The sequence below is a fragment of the Anabrus simplex genome, chromosome 1, assembly GCF_040414725.1.
Source record: "Anabrus simplex isolate iqAnaSimp1 chromosome 1, ASM4041472v1, whole genome shotgun sequence".
NCBI classification, from domain to species: Eukaryota; Metazoa; Arthropoda; class Insecta; order Orthoptera; family Tettigoniidae; genus Anabrus; species Anabrus simplex.
This window is the reverse complement of record NC_090265.1, coordinates 597,911,784-597,928,525: the sequence shown is the minus strand read 5'-3', so window position 1 is coordinate 597,928,525 and position 16,742 is coordinate 597,911,784. Positions and strand designations below refer to the sequence as shown.

At 39.9% G+C, this 16,742-nt stretch overlaps 1 protein-coding gene across 2 annotated transcripts in view; it reads left to right on the top strand.

Moving 5' to 3' along the window:
* RabGGTb (geranylgeranyl transferase type-2 subunit beta) overlaps window positions 1-16,742 on the top strand; it is a 73,455-nt gene that overhangs the window by 13,283 nt on the left and 43,430 nt on the right. The gene's annotated exons all lie outside the window — the stretch shown is intronic.

Sequence of the window (16,742 nt, the reverse complement as noted above, 5' to 3'; positions counted from 1 at the left end):
TTTACGATCACTTTTGTCTTATACATGTTACCGTACCGCACATAATCGGAGATATTCATGAATTTGGATTTTTGTTACTGAGTCCATATCAGCGCCGAGTCACGAGAAAATGGGTAAACAGAATTTAGTGAAAATAAGTATGTAAAGTCTGAGAATAAGGAACTACAGTCTACGATATAAATTACTTTGTAAGACACCCTAATATCACATAGTCGAAAGAAAACTAATGTGAAGGCCTGCAATATAGAAAGCTCATAAACTTTATCAACAATAACATTACATTGACCATTGTTTGTTGCGACGTGCTTTTTGTCTTCTGTTTCCTCTCATCCCCGATAGATAGGATTACTGCAGCGTACCGAGGTTTTTTTAATTTGCTTAACGTTGCACCGATACAGGTAGGTCTTATGGCGATGATGGGATAGGAAATGAATAGTGGTGTGAAGGAAGTGGCCTTGGCTTTAAGGTACAGCCTGGTGTGACTGGTGTGAAAATGGGAAACCATGGAATGCCATCTTTTTTTCTTAACGTCGCACCGACACAGATATGTCTTATGGCGACGATGGGATAGGAAAGGTCTAGGAAGTGGAAGGAAGCGGCCGTGGCTTTAATTAAGGTACAGTCCCGGCATTTGCCTGGTGTGAAAATGGGAAACCACGGAAAACCATCATCAGGGCTGCCGACAGTGGGGCTCGAACCCACTATCTCCCGAATACGATCTTCAGTGTTGCTGGCAGTGGGGTTCGAATCCACTATGTCCCGGATGCAAGCTCACAGCTGCGCGCCCGTAACCACACGGCCAACTCGCCTGGTCATACCAACTGTAACAGCCTGCCTGTATATTGGCGGGAAGTAGCTGGGGTGTAAGATAACTTTCTTCTTTAGCATGCCATTCCTCTGGTTCATACATTTACTGATATATCTGGTACGTAACACACTGGTTCATCATAGTATTCAAGCTATACAATCCCTACTCTGAGCCACTGATTGGAATGAGTAGTGTGCATATTTAACGGAATAATGACAGAGGAGTGTTCACGGCAGTCTGCGACCTGGTTATTCCAGCTCTGGAACTTTGGACTCTTAGATCGACACCGTAGTACTGTTAGTTGAAAGTGAGAAAGTGTGCGGTTATTCATTTGATCGAGTATTTTATATGATAACATTGCTTTCAATCGCTACATTTCTACTGACCTTTTTGGTAATGACCTATGTTGAATTCAGTTAGGAAAACCACCAAGTCAGTATTTCTGAGAATCCCGTAGCGAAGCACGGGTACATCAGCTAGTATTAAAATAACAGTGTTAAAATTGGAATAGACATTGGTTCTATTAACACTGAAGTCCAGAACATGGTAATATCTCAGCAACAATAAGATTTGGCTAAAATTCTCATAAATTTCTTCATATTTTCTAACTCAGTTGTTAGTAAGCTTTTTGTATTGTACACTTAAAATTTGAGTCTGAACCCTATTAAAACTCAGTAGTATCTCAGGCTTTAAACTTCTAAATGTACATATCAAATTAGTTGAGGATGTTCAACATAACGTATTAATTTGATGCTTGCTTGAAAAGAATGGTATTTCTGTATCGGTCATGTCCTCAGTGACAAGAAAATGCATTTTTTACTTTTCCGTAATGTCTGTCTGTCTGTATGTATGTATGTATGTATGTACATGCATCATGAGAAAACGGCTGAAGAGAATTTGATTAAAATCGGAATGTAAAGTCGGGTGATGAACTGCTACAATCTAGGCTATAAATTATTTTAATCACGCTGAGTGAAATGGTAGTTTAGGGGAAGGCCTGAAATTTAATTCTCAAATATTTGTTATTAGTGGTTGTGTCCTAATGAAAATCGCTAGACAAAGATGGGAAATAAGTCGCTACAATATAGGCTATACACGCTGAGAAAAATGGTAGTTTAGGGGAAGGCCTAAAATTTAATTGTCAAATATTTATTTTATTAGTGGTCGTATCTTCACGAAAATTGGTATGCAAATTCGGGAAATAGGTCGCTATAATCTAGGCTATCAATAATGTTATTCACCCTGAGTGAAATAGTAGTTTAGAGGAAAGCCTGAAATGTAATCTATATATAAAATAAGTGTTTTGCCTGTACATTGCTCAGAATTTGAAATGAATGGTATTTCTGTATCTGTCATGTCCACAGTAACATGGAAATGCATTTTTTATTTTTCCATAATTTCTGTCTGTCTGTCTGTACACGCATCAATAGAAAACGGCTGACGAGAATTTAATGAAAATCGGCATGTAATGTCGGGTGATGAACCGCTACAAGCTCGACTATAAATTATTTTATTCACGCTGAGTGAAATGGTAGTTTAGGGGAAGGTCTGAAATGTAATTCTCAAATAAGCTATTTATGTTATTAGTGGTCGTATCGATAAATACTACATAACCAACATAACTTTAGTTATGTCGTAAGTTAGTAGTAGTTATGTAAGAAGTTATTAAATTTACGATCACTTTTGTCTTATACATTGTTACCGTACCGCACATAATCGGAGATATTAATGAATTTGGATTTTTGTTACTGAGTCCATATCAGCGCCGAGTCACGAGAAAATGGGTAAACAGAATTTAGTGAAAATAAGTATGTAAAGTCTGAGAATAAGGAACTACAGTCTACGATATAAATTACTTTGTAAGACACCCTAATATCACATAGTCGAAAGAAAACTAATGTGAAGGCCTGCAATATAGAAAGCTCATAAACTTTATCAACAATAACATTACATTGACCATTGTTTGTTGCGACGTGCTTTTTGTCTTCTGTTTCCTCTCATCCCCGATAGATAGGATTACTGCAGCGTACCGAGGTTTTTTTAATTTGCTTAACGTTGCACCGATACAGGTAGGTCTTATGGCGATGATGGGATAGGAAATGAATAGTGGTGTGAAGGAAGTGGCCTTGGCTTTAAGGTACAGCCTGGTGTGACTGGTGTGAAAATGGGAAACCATGGAATGCCATCTTTTTTTCTTAACGTCGCACCGACACAGATATGTCTTATGGCGACGATGGGATAGGAAAGGTCTAGGAAGTGGAAGGAAGCGGCCGTGGCTTTAATTAAGGTACAGTCCCGGCATTTGCCTGGTGTGAAAATGGGAAACCACGGAAAACCATCATCAGGGCTGCCGACAGTGGGGCTCGAACCCACTATCTCCCGAATACGATCTTCAGTGTTGCTGGCAGTGGGGTTCGAATCCACTATGTCCCGGATGCAAGCTCACAGCTGCGCGCCCGTAACCACACGGCCAACTCGCCTGGTCATACCAACTGTAACAGCCTGCCTGTATATTGGCGGGAAGTAGCTGGGGTGTAAGATAACTTTCTTCTTTAGCATGCCATTCCTCTGGTTCATACATTTTCTGATATATCTGGTACGTAACACACTGGTTCATCATAGTATTCGAGCTATACAATCCCTACTCTGAGCCACTGATTGGAATGAGTAGTGTGCATATTTAACGGAATAATGACAGAGGAGTGTTCACGGCAGTCTGCGACCTGGTTATTCCAGCTCTGGAACTTTGGACTCTTAGATCGACACCGTAGTACTGTTAGTTGAAAGTGAGAAAGTGTGCGGTTATTCATTTGATCGAGTATTTTATATGATAACATTGCTTTCAATCGCTACATTTCTACTGACCTTTTTGGTAATGACCTATGTTGAATTCAGTTAGGAAAACCACCAAGTCAGTATTTCTGAGAATCCCGTAGCGAAGCACGGGTACATCAGCTAGTATTAAAATAACAGTGTTAAAATTGGAATAGACATTGGTTCTATTAACACTGAAGTCCAGAACATGGTAATATCTCAGCAACAATAAGATTTGGCTAAAATTCTCATAAATTTCTTCATATTTTCTAACTCAGTTGTTAGTAAGCTTTTTGTATTGTACACTTAAAATTTGAGTCTGAACCCTATTAAAACTCAGTAGTATCTCAGGCTTTAAACTTCTAAATGTATGTATCAAATTAGTTGAGGATGTTCAACATATCGTATTAATTTGATGCTTGCTGCAATAATTTGATTCTGAATGGCTAGGTACAACTTGTTGGTTGTTTTCTCAAACTAGTCTTGAATTGACGAGTTGACATATAGCTTGGAAGCTGTTTGTTTTTTAATAGGAGCTGGGTCAAAAGGGGACTTCAATTCTGAGAATCTTGGATGTTGATGTGTTTATCCTTTACAACGACCTATGTGTTTAACAAAAAAATTACGTGAGTGTGTTGTATGTTGTTTTGCTGTCCGGTAATCGTATTTGTTACCGCGTTTTAGCGGTAGGTAGAGGTGTAAGAAGGTGCGGGCGTGAATGGGTTTCAAACTACGAAATCAAAGTTAATGTAAAATTTAACGAGGTTATATTTTCTTTTCAATATTAAGTAATAACAAAGAACAGGTACTTAGTAGCCGAAACACAATTTGAAATGTACAATTACAGAGGTTACAGAGTTTGGGCTTCGAGCCCTGGGTTCACACTTCTTGAGCAACTAGCCCAACTTTCCGATATACAAATTTTAATAAAGGGGCAGAAGACCCCAATTAAACCCTGGAGCACTTGCTCCAAATTACATAGTAAAGCCTCCTCGAGGCATACAACACTCCGTTTCCAAAAGAGCCACACGCTCTTTAATTTAAGCCTCTCCCAGGCCACACCAAACTCCACCTTCAAGTTGTCCTCAACGGACATAAACACAGGGGTAAAATACCCAATCTACTGAGGTCTATTAAATGAAAAGCAGGTTAATTAAATGACCTCTAAAACAATTTAAGAGGAGGCGAACTTGCACTCCTAATACACTTTGATTTTAAGACCTACTTCGGCTCTTAGGCCACTGATGCAAGGGCTAATCCCATACTACAGAGGTGACTTAGAAAAGAACAATTTGTTTTTACGTTATCGAAGAATAGGTTGAGAAACAATAAGTTCACCTCAAAACATTATGAGTGGGAGCTCGAGAGGGTTAGCACTCTCTATCCCAGTATGTAGCTTTTCAAGAGAATAGAAGAAAAGACTAGTTACATTTTAGGTTACATGGTGGAACGCTTCGCACCCGCCCCGAGAGTTAAACTGCTGAGCAAGAAAAGAAAGAATTTATTAATCGGCCATTACCTTATTGTTGACCGCTGCCGAAGAAAGAGGCGCTTCCCGCCTCCTGCTATGCACTTAATACACTGAAAGATGGAACAGAAGTGGCCCGGAGACCCCAAAATCAGCAGTTTAAATACTCTCGCGGAAGTTTCTAGGCGTTAGGGGAATGAAAACACCCGCCCACAATGTTTTTATTGGATAGGACCCCGCAACAGATACAAGTTGGGGGAAGATACACTAGATTGGTCAGAAATTACTAAAAGAAATTCAGGATTGGATAAATCTAAAACAAGGGGAAAAAGAGGGGTATACAGCCAACTTAAACAATAACAGAAAGAAATTTAACAAGAAACAAACTTTTGAAATAAAAATTTCTCCAACAAAATAGTTCTTTGACTCCGCACTAGGGTGCACTATTGTTGATCTTCAGTAGTGTCCTCTAGAAGAGAAAGTTCACACTTCTTACTTCAAGCGAAACAAAACACATCAAAAGTGACACAGTTCAAAAACTCAAAATTTTCCACGTGGTGACATCTTCTGAGAAAGTAGAGAATTAATAGAATAGATAAAGTTCAACCTTCCTCCAGAAGAGGAGTTTCAACTGGCGCAACTTTTAAATAAACGGTGTAGAGGTGTACCGCCCGGTACAGACCTCCCCCCCCAAAAGTTCCTCCAAGGGGTAACACAGAAGAACATAAACTTTGTTTGAAAATAAGTTCCAAGTTTTGATGTTGAGATTAAGATAACTTGCAGAAGTATTTGAGAAATTTCTTAATTCGGTTCCAAAATTTTGTTGTTGCAGGTGAGGTAAAGTCTTTATGTTTATAGAAGTTGAATTTCTGAAGATAAGCTTTTAATACTTAAAAGTGAAGGAAAAATTTGCAATGTCCACCAAATATTGCTGTTGAATTCCCAAGTGTAGTTATCTCTTATAGTAACTGTCCATGTAGTTGATGTTGATGAAGTTGGATGGCCGGACCGGCCGTTGCAGCTTGCGTCCAAAAGGAGGCCGCTCGGACCCCTCAAGTACCCTGAGATACCGCTCGCCCGCACTATGAGGGGAGCAGAGGTGTTGAAGCACGCCGCGCCCGCGGTGAACATATACAGGCTGCGGGCAAGTAGCAGGTCGTGCGCCGCACGTCAGCCTTGGCCGGGAGGAGAACTCCGGCTCGCCGTGCACATGTCGTCCTCGCTGGGGCCGAGGGGGCCCGACCTTGGCTCCAGTTGCTGCACGGCGCCGCGCGGCTGCGGGGGCACTGAAACATTAAGCTAGGCGGCAGAATTGTGTTGGACCATCATGTTTCTTTTAAGGGCACAGGCATGTAAAGATATTGAGGGGCCAGCGGCGTGCAGATATCCATGGCATTTCATCTAAGCCAGCCACTGAGTGTGGTGGAGCAGGAGACGGGAGCGTGGTAATGGCTGTGACAAGGACAGGATGGCAGTTTAACAATCGGGGGAGGTTTACAAGAAATGCTTGCATATAAAATAAAATAGAAGGAGCAGAATGCCTTAAGAGTTGAACTCAAAAAAAAAATATAACCTTCATATCCTTTCAAATTATACGAAGCAAGTTGAAACTAAATTTACACCGGTTTCACCTGGGACAGGTGAACCCTAAATATCCTCTCGGTGGCTGGATTGCTTAGTAACAATGTAACCGGTGTGAGAAAATCGAGAATGATGCATGGCCCATGGAATCTGGGGGCAAGCTTGCCCGCGGGAACAAAATTCTTGACCATAACCTGGTCACCTACCTTCAAAGGGGTGGGTCTCCGTCCACGATCATACCTTTCCCTAACCTTTTCATGAGACACTTTAAAATTGGCTTTAGCCTTCTTCCAAAGATCTTTAATGTTGTCCGGATCTATTATCTCGGGTAGAATGTCATTCAGAGACCAGAGGTTAGAGAGCGGCGAGTTGGGAACAAACTTGAACATTAAAGAAGCTGGAGTAAATTTGTGTGATTCATGGACCGCCGAATTCAAAGCAAAAGCTAACCAATGCAGGGACGTGTCCCACCTAGAATGATCTTCATGATGATAGGCAATAAGTGCGGACCTGAGATTACGGTTAACCCGTTCAGCCAGAGATGGTTGAGGGTAATAAGCGGAAGTAGTTACATGAGAGATGGACAAGTCAAAACAGAATTTACGAAATAAATTAGATGTAAAAGCCTTAGCATTATCAGATACAATGTATTGGCACGGACCAAAAGAAGCGAAAATAGAATTTAGGCAAGTAATAGTTGACTGAGCGGTAGCCAGCTTAGTCGGAAATAACCAGGAAAATCTTGTAAAACCATCTACACACACAAAGATGAACTTGTTGGCATTACCCTTTGACTGGGGGAAGGGTCCCACATAATCAATATACAGGCGTTCCATGGGGCGCGACGCTTGATGAGAAGACAAAAGGCCTACTTTAGTGGACATGGTGGGTTTACTGATCAAACAAGATTTACAAGCTTTTACAAGTTCCCGAATTTCACCGTCCATACCTTTCCATATGAACATTTCACGAATCTTTTCACGAGTTTTAAAGATTCCAAGATGCCCCCCCAATGGGGTCTCATGATAGTATTTGAAGATCATAGGTACAAGAACCGCTGGAACAACAACTTTCATCAACTTATCATGCCTCGAAGGGCAACATAGAACACCATTCCTCAGAACATAAGGGACAGCATGTTCCCCAGAAGAAAGGGTTTCCATTATCGGAGCCAGCGTCGGATCTTCACGTTGGTATTTCTCAATATCCCTAAAAAGCATGGGAGCATCTGTTAAGATGGCATTAACACCAGATAGTATGGACTCGGAAGGTGATGAACTGTCGACCAGTTCGTGGGTCTCTACGTCGTTATGAAACATACGGCTGAGTCCATCAGCAACAACATTTTCGGTACCTCTGATATGCCGGACATCGAATTGGAAGGCAGAAATACGGATGGCCCAACGGGCTATACGACCAGTACGACGCGGCCTACCTAAGACCCAGCTTAAGGCTTGATTATCTGTCTCCAGGTCGAATTTGACATGTTCCAGATAGAGACGGAACTTTTCTAAGGCAAATAAGACTGCCAAACCTTCGAGCTCATAGATGGAATACTTGGCTTCTTGAGCCGACAATGTCCTAGACGCATAGGCGATGGGTCGCCTCCCTAGTTCAGTCTCTTGAAGAAGGACTGCCGCTACTGCTGACGACGATGCGTCGGTTTGGACAATGAATTTCTTCGAGAAATCAGGCATAGCAAGTACAGGGGCATTACAAAGAGCTAATTTAAGGTCTTCAAAAGCGGCTTGTTGAGAAGGTCCCCACTCGAATTTGATGCCTTTCCTACGAAGAAGGTTTAAGGGCGCCGCTCTATTAGCAAAGTTAGGAATGAATTTTCTGAAGAAATTCACCATACCAATGAACCTGGCGATACCTTTAATGTCCTTGGGAGGTTTAAAATCACGGATGGCCTGTGTTCTAGAATGATCGACTGCTACACCATCGGGTGACACAATATGCCCTAGGAATGACATAGAGGGCTTAGCGAAGGCAACCTTGGACAACTTAACAGTTAACCCAGCCTTACGAAGGCGATCGAGAACTTCTCGCAGATGATCTAGGTGTTCTTCAAAAGTCTCTGAAAATACTACGACATCATCTAAGTAGTGATATAAGTACTCAAATTTGATGTCGGAAAAGACCCTATCTAGTAGCCTAGTGAGCACAGCTGCCCCCGTGGGGAGCCCGAAAGGCACGCGGTTGTATTCGTATAAGTTCCAGTCCGTGGCAAACGCTGTAAGATGTTTAGACTCTTCGGCAAGGGGAATTTGATTATAGGCCTGATTCAAGTCCAAGATGGTGAAGAACTTGGCCTTACGAAACCATGAAAAACAAGAATGAAGGTCGGGAAGGGGCACAGATTGTAACACCACCTTCCGATTGAGAGCCCTGTAATCAATGACAGGCCTGAAGCCTCCTTGGGGTTTCGGGACTAGAAAAATAGGCGATGAATACGCCGACTTAGAGGGCCTAATAATACCATCCTTCAACATCTGATCGATAATTTCTTTCAGAGCCTTCATTTTAGGTGGAGATAGCCTATACGGTGGAAAACGGACAGGAATCGAATCCGTAACCTCAATTTTGTATTCAATAAGGTCAGTAACACCAAGAGTATCAGAGAATACCTCGGGAAACGACTGACACAGTTTGCGAATACTATCAGCCTGCTCCTCAGGTAGATGTCTAAGGTCTAACAACATCTCATCCTGGGTAGGCGAAATAGAAGAACATGACACAGAATTACATTTTAATAGTGGGATTTTACAACTAGAAGCAAATTTGAATGTGCACGACCTAGACTTGAGATCGAGCACAAGACCAGTGTGAGAAATAAAGTCAGCTCCCAATATAATGGGGCAAGACAATTGCTTGGCCACAAACAATTTAATTTTCCATGTAAACTTAAAAACACGAATTTTGACCAGTAAGGAACCTAGAATTTCTAATGGAGATGAATTAGCCGAAACGTATTGAATAAGAGCTGATACATGGTCAGGTAGTTTACAAACAGATTTCAATTTAGAATACCATTCAGCCGCAATAATCGAACAAACACTACCTGAATCTAAGAGAGCTGTTATAGGCTCGTTATTTAACTCAATCTTAAGAAAAGGAACAGGTGCGGGGGTATCCGCCGCAATCCTAAGACATTCTTTGGGGCATTCAAAAGATGAATTTGAAGGCTGATCGTTCTCTGCATTTACAACCTGTTTACTAGGGGCTGAGTCTCGGGAAGATGGATTAGTCGGCTCAGCCGAAGCCACTAGTCACTTTTTATTATTGGCATAGGTGGAATTTGCACCAGAAGTTGAGCAGGAGGGGGTGCTATTTGAGTTGGAACAATTCTTGGCAATATGTGAGAAAGCCCCACATTTAAAACAGCCTTGTGATGACCCGGCTCCATTCCTCGTCCCACTTGACTTGATCAGTGGGCACTTGTTGCGCAGATGGTCAGGCGACCCGCAAGCATAACATTTACGGGGATTGACTGTTCGGCGAGGTGGAGGCCGAGTATTACTAAAGGAAGGCGGGGGTTCTTTCGCTACACGCAAAGAATCGGCGTATCTAACTCCTTCCGCTGAGACGGCCAACGCTTCAAGTTCAGAAAAGGTTTGCGGGCACGCCGCGAAACACAAATATGATCTATAAGATGGTGAAATGCCTTCCACAATAGCTTGTACAATTTGGTCCTCAGGGAAGTGAAGAGCAAACACCCTGGTATAAAACTTAATGTCTTGTATGAAATCAGCCAAGTTTTCATCCAACCTCTGTACTCGATAATAGTACTTTTGAATCAGAGATGACCTCGCGCGGGCGGGAATAAAGTTTGCAAGCAAGTGTGCATGAAAATCTTCAATAGATGACTGTTCAGCTATGGCTCTTACTATTTTGTCGGAGAGAATACCAATAGCATACGGATAGATAATTTGCAAGATTTGACATGGAGACAGAGAAAAAACCAGGGCATGATCCTGAAATTCCACTAGAAATCTTAAAAATGAAATTACGTCACTGGTGGTATTAACAGAAAACTTGGATATACCTCTGAGCAACATTGCCAATGGATGAGGCAAGCTACTAAATCCGGGTGACATAGTAGGTAAAGGTTTCAATGGCAAGGAAGTCAATTCAGAACGGATGTTACTCAATGATGCACGACGTTCAGATTCGTTGTCCAATGGGGCAGGGATAGTTTGAGCAGCAACGGTTATCCTATTAACTTCTCCCTTGGGAGGCGCTTCCTCACTACCTGCATTCACTATGGTGGGTTGATCAGATTTGGGAGGAACTTCCCCAGTTAACAATTGAGTGACCTTACTAGATAACTCGGAAATATTTTCCAGGAGCGTACTAGCTTCCTTCCTCTGAACGTCATTCAGTTTTAGAGACAACAGATCGTTAACCCTATTCGAAAAATGATATAGCCTGCCTTGCACACGCTTAATTTGATTAGGAGACGGATCATTTTCATCAAAAAAACTAACTACAGAAGCTAGCCCAGTAATATTCTCCGTGATCGTGGAAAGAGAGTCGTCAATTTCTTTCTCTCCCAAATTGGGGATGGAAATGGGCAAATCAAGGGACTCTCTAAGCTTGTTAGTGTCTATTGCAACCGTGCCTCCAGATTGCACATTTCTGATAGTTAATTCATAGATCAACTCCTCCTTGCGCAAATAGTTAAGAAGGAGAACATCGCGAGGGCCGGGCATGGTGACAGAACAATTTTGAAACTCTCAAAAAATTCCAGCAACTGGGAAAATAGTTAGAGTTCGGAACAAACAATGTTTAGCCGTGAAAAGGGGCTAAATTGAGACCCATTCAACCACGCTCTGCTACCACTTGTTACCGCGTTTTAGCGGTAGGTAGAGGTGTAAGAAGGTGCGGGCGTGAATGGGTTTCAAACTACGGAATCAAAGTTAATGTAAAATTTAACGAGGTTATATTTTCTTTTCAATATTAAGTAATAACAAAGAACAGGTACTTAGTAGCCGAAACACAATTTGAAATGTACAATTACAGAGGTTACAGAGTTTGGGCTTCGAGCCCTGGGTTCACACTTCTTGAGCAACTAGCCCAACTTTCCGATATACAAATTTTAATAAAGGGGCAGAAAACCCCAATTAAACCCTGGAGCACTTGCTCCAAATTACATAGTAAAGCCTCCTCGAGGCATACAACACTCCGTTTCCAAAAGAGCCACACGCTCTTTAATTTAAGCCTCTCCCAGGCCACACCAAACTCCACCTTCAAGTTGTCCTCAACGGACATAAACACAGGGGTAAAATACCCAATCTACTGAGGTCTATTAAATGAAAAGCAGGTTAATTAAATGACCTCTAAAACAATTTAAGAGGAGGCGAACTTGCACTCCTAATACACTTTGATTTTAAGACCTACTTCGGCTCTTAGGCCACTGATGCAAGGGCTAATCCCATACTACAGAGGTGACTTAGAAAAGAACAATTTGTTTTTATGTTATCGAAGAATAGGTTGAGAAACAATAAGTTCACCTCAAAACATTATGAGTGGGAGCTCGAGAGGGTTAGCACTCTCTATCCCAGTATGTAGCTTTTCAAGAGAATAGAAGAAAAGACTAGTTACATTTTAGGTTACATGGTGGAACGCTTCGCACCCGCCCCGAGAGTTAAACTGCTGAGCAAGAAAAGAAAGAATTTATTAATCGGCCATTACCTTATTGTTGACCGCTGCCGAAGAAAGAGGCGCTTCCCGCCTCCTGCTATGCACTTAATACACTGAAAGATGGAACAGAAGTGGCCCGGAGACCCCAAAATCAGCAGTTTAAATACTCTCGCGGAAGTTTCTAGGCGTTAGGGGAATGAAAACACCCGCCCACAATGTTTTTATTGGATAGGACCCCGCAACAGATACAAGTTGGGGGAAGATACACTAGATTGGTCAGAAATTACTAAAAGAAATTCAGGATTGGATAAATCTAAAACAAGGGGAAAAAGAGGGGTATACAGCCAACTTAAACAATAACAGAAAGAAATTTAACAAGAAACAAACTTTTGAAATAAAAATTTCTCCAACAAAATAGTTCTTTGACTCCGCACTAGGGTGCACTATTGTTGATCTTCAGTAGTGTCCTCTAGAAGAGAAAGTTCACACTTCTTACTTCAAGCGAAACAAAACACATCAAAAGTGACACAGTTCAAAAACTCAAAATTTTCCACGTGGTGACATCTTCTGAGAAAGTAGAGAATTAATAGAATAGATAAAGTTCAACCTTCCTCCAGAAGAGGAGTTTCAACTGGCGCAACTTTTAAATAAACGGTGTAGAGGTGTACCGCCCGGTACAGTATTGATGAGCGTCGCTTACCCCTTTGATTGCAGCACTGCTGCTGTGGTGCCTCGCTGTGCTTGTTGCAGCACGGTGACTGCTTGCTGCCGTGTTTCTACTTCTTGTGTTATACGTGTGAAGAAGCTGTGGTGGAGGGCAAAGTAGGGGATGTTGGGGAAGGATTATTGACGTAGCATGTGGAGGGAAGTCTCTATGCGTTGTCAAAGTGGGAGTTGTCTGTTTTCGATGTGGGAGTTTTAGAATTAAATATCTTAAACATTTACTTTTTTCTAATTTGAAAGTTTGTAGTAATGTTGGCAATTGCTCTATTAACGGACTCTTTATTTCGATCGCATCATTCAGGTTTTGTTCTTTATTAAAATATTGATGTAAATGGTTATAAATATTCTCAAACTCAGTCATCAACTCCCCTTTTTCAATCCTTTTGATTATTTCGAGGTCTCTGTCTATTATAGTAAATCGTTGGCCGGTCTCTTTCATGTGATTACTCATTGCAGAATATTTATTATGCTTTAAAGCATTAAAGTGTTCCATGTATCAAGTAAGAAAGCTGCGGCCAGTCTGGCCAACATACGAAAAATTACACTGTGTGCATGGTAGTCTATATATTCCAGATCCTTGATATTTATTCTTATTTGAGTTTATTATATTATGATTAAAAAATAAGTTTTTATTGGTGTTGTGTGTCTTGAAAGCTATTTGTATATCTCGTTTTTTCAGTGGGTTTGGGATTTGATGCATCACAGGATTGCTGTAAGTAAAAGTTGCGTAGTTTGATTTTTTAGTCTTTTCTGGAGTAAGATTTGTGGCCAATTTGAGTTTTACTTTGTTAATGATTCAATTCACTATCTCTATTTTGTAACCATTAATTAGTGCTGCTAGTTCTTTTATGAATTTGAGTTCCTTTGTTAAATTAACGGGTGGTAGAGGTATTTTGAAGGCTCTGTAAACCATGCTTAAAAAAAAAAAGGTTGCCTGTTTGTAGGATTTCGGGTGAAGTGAATAATTTTTGTTGTTATTGAAGTGTGTGTCAGTTTTCTGAATATTTGAAATTCAAATTTAGAATGTATGAGTGTTATGTTAACATCTATGACATTTAATGATCTATCCTTTTCATCTTTAGAAAATTTTATGCAACGGTCTGTATTATTTAAAAATTCTAAGATTTTTTCACTGTTATTTTTCCAGTTAACTATTATCACATACCTTAGCCAAAGGCAGAGCCCTTCTATATTTGGTTTAATTTTACTGTGTTCCATGTTATCCATATAAATATCAGCTAATACACCTGAGCTGGGGTCACCCATAGCTAAACTCAATTGGTGGTAAATTTTGTTATTAAAGGTGAAATAGTTGTTATTTAACACAAATTTGAGTAGTTTAATAAATTCTTCCATCTCGAGCTTGCTTAAGTTGCTGTGTTTGGTGAGGTTTGATTTAATGATTTCTTTAATAGGGATGTTTGAATACATATTAGTAATATCAAATGAGCTCATCCTATGGTGAGGTTGCAAGTTAAACTTTTTTTAGTCTTTTGCATAATTCTATTGAATTTTTGATTGAAGAAGTATTATTAAACTTATAATTTTTTAAAAAAATTGGTGTATAAATTTTGACGTTTTATAAGTGGGGCTGTTCCTACTGTTTATAATTGGTCGAATAGGTGTGTTATTTTTGTGTATCTTGGGCAGTGCCTTTGCCTTTGGTATTTTCAGGTTCATGTTAACTTTTTTTTGTTGATCTTGTTCATTAAGTGAACAGTTTGAATTTTTAAGGATTGTTTTTAAACTTCGTTGAATTCTAGGAACCGGGTCTTTATTCGCTACAGTGTAAGACTTACCTGTGAAGAACTCTTCGTTTTTTTAATGTAGTCTCTTTTATTTATTAGAACTATTGTTTCACCTTTATCTGCCTTGGTTACAATCACATTGTGTTCTTTTATTTTTTTTAAACTCCTTTATTTGCTTAGAAAAAGGCCTGGTTAGAGTTGATTTTCATTTCTTTTTCTAAATTTGGAAGTTTTTTAATTTCAAATTTAATATCATTTTGTATTTCTGTGTGCAATTTCCCTATGTTTAATTCAGTTTCCGCTATTGTAGTTGTTAGATCTTCTGTTTTTTGTGGATTGGATAAATTAAATTTCGCTCCTTTATTAACGCATTGCTGTCCGGCCCATCTGACATATAACTGGCCCCTGTGGCCGGAAGGTTTTGGCAGAGACGTGGAGTTATTGCAGGGTATCATAATTTAATAATTTCAGGTTCATTCACAGTTATATCTGTCCACTTTAAAGTTTTTGGTGAGATTTTATATTTCGGTTCATTCTGGTATTGATATCTGTTTGATTCCTCCACCGTATATGCCAACAAATCATTACAAATGAACAACTTGACATCACAACCTATATTGTCAGGTTCACTCGGCGAAATTTTAACGCCAGGCGTCCACGAGAAAGACTCCAAAAACAGTATAATATCCTGTTAGGCCACTCACTGCCAGAAATATGGAGAATATTATCAACAGTACTTACATCTAGACCATCTTTGCTATCTAAAGCATCAGGTCATTGCTCACATGGTGCAATAAACGTGTCATTCAACGCATCACTTCCACATAAATGCATGACACTAGCACTAGAATTATCATTAGACAATTCATCTTCACTCTCTTCACAATCACGGGAAACATATGACAAATTATCAGCGTATAATTCATGTATAATATCACCAGAAGTCAGTCCACTGTTTTTGTTTACCAGGGCTGCCATTTTTGTTTACTAGCATTGATGGATACACGGAAGATATTCGAAGGCAAAATCAAATGCAACTGACGCACTAAAACGGGCAAAACCAGTACTAAAAGAAGCATAGTTTTTCTACCATTTAGGCACATCAACGATAATCTCCAAATAGTTCCTCAATAACCGTTAGATGGCATCAGAAGACAGACTTGCACAAACACGTATTTATACGTGATCGGCTGCAGAGCACCGTGCTTGGAAACACGTATTGATACGTGAGCGGACAGCATTGTGTTAAGTATACTCATTTCTTGGTCAGAAAAGTTTGTGTCCGATAGATTAATTGTAGTGGGAGTGTTTTTCAATAATGAAATCAGGTCTTTTTCTTTTATTTCATGTCTTATTGACCATTGTTCAGTTTCTTTTAGGTGTTCTAACTTGTTTTCCAGAGTTTTTTGCTCCTTATCTAAGATGTTGACAAGTTTTTCATTGGTGTACTGTTGAATGGATCTCCATTTTAATGGGGATGTTGATTGAGACATACTTAAGAGTACCTTGTAAAGTTGTAAGTTTAGTAAAGATTACTTTCTATATAGCAACTTCATTTTGTTTTTTAGCCATATCTTATTACTTTGTTTTGGGTGTCGAAAGACTTCGAATCTGATATGTTATTTCTTTGGACTGACCTCAGAAACTTAGGTATTAAACTGCATTTTAAACATTCTTTCAGAAACCATATATCTTTAGAAATCTTGCTAATCTTAACCTTTATGCCTGGTTGGCTATCACATTGTATGCAACTATTCTCATGTTTAGACCCGTATTGAAACTTGATATAAATTGCATACATTTTTATTTTTGTTTTTCACCTATTCAAACATAATTGTTTTTTGTCACTAGAAAATCTTTCTACTGCAATACTACATTAACAGAGACATGTTTCGCTCATCTAGCGAGCATCCTCAGCCTTTATAACTGCCCTAAATGCAGATCAAAAGTGATT